Below are 435 nucleotides of genomic sequence, written 5' to 3'. Positions count from 1 at the left end.
AAGTAGACATCCTGGACTTTCCAGCAATGTATAATAGTCCATACTTTGCCCGAGATTTGATGGCCCAAACCGGCGTGGCAATTCAGCCTCAGAATTTCCAGCGTTTAACGCTGGAACTGGCATAAAACTTGGAGTTAAACGCCCAAACTGGCATGAAAGCTGGTGTTTAACTCCAGAAAAAGTCTCTACAAATGAAAGCTTTAATGTTCAGCCCAAGCACACACTAAGTGGACCCAGAAGTGGATTTTTATGTCATTTACTCATTTCTGTATACCCTAGGTTACTAGTTCACTATTAATAGGATCTTTTGACATTGTATCTGTACCTCATGACACTTTACACGTTTCTTTGTGTACTTCCTACGGCATGAGTCTCTAAACCTCATGGTTGGGGGTGAGGAGCTCTGCTGTGTCTTGATGGCTTAATGCAATTACT

Source organism: Arachis duranensis, unplaced genomic scaffold, assembly GCF_000817695.3.
Source record: "Arachis duranensis cultivar V14167 unplaced genomic scaffold, aradu.V14167.gnm2.J7QH unplaced_Scaffold_43377, whole genome shotgun sequence".
Lineage (NCBI taxonomy): Eukaryota > Viridiplantae > Streptophyta > Magnoliopsida > Fabales > Fabaceae > Arachis > Arachis duranensis.
This window is presented reverse-complemented; position numbering follows the sequence as displayed.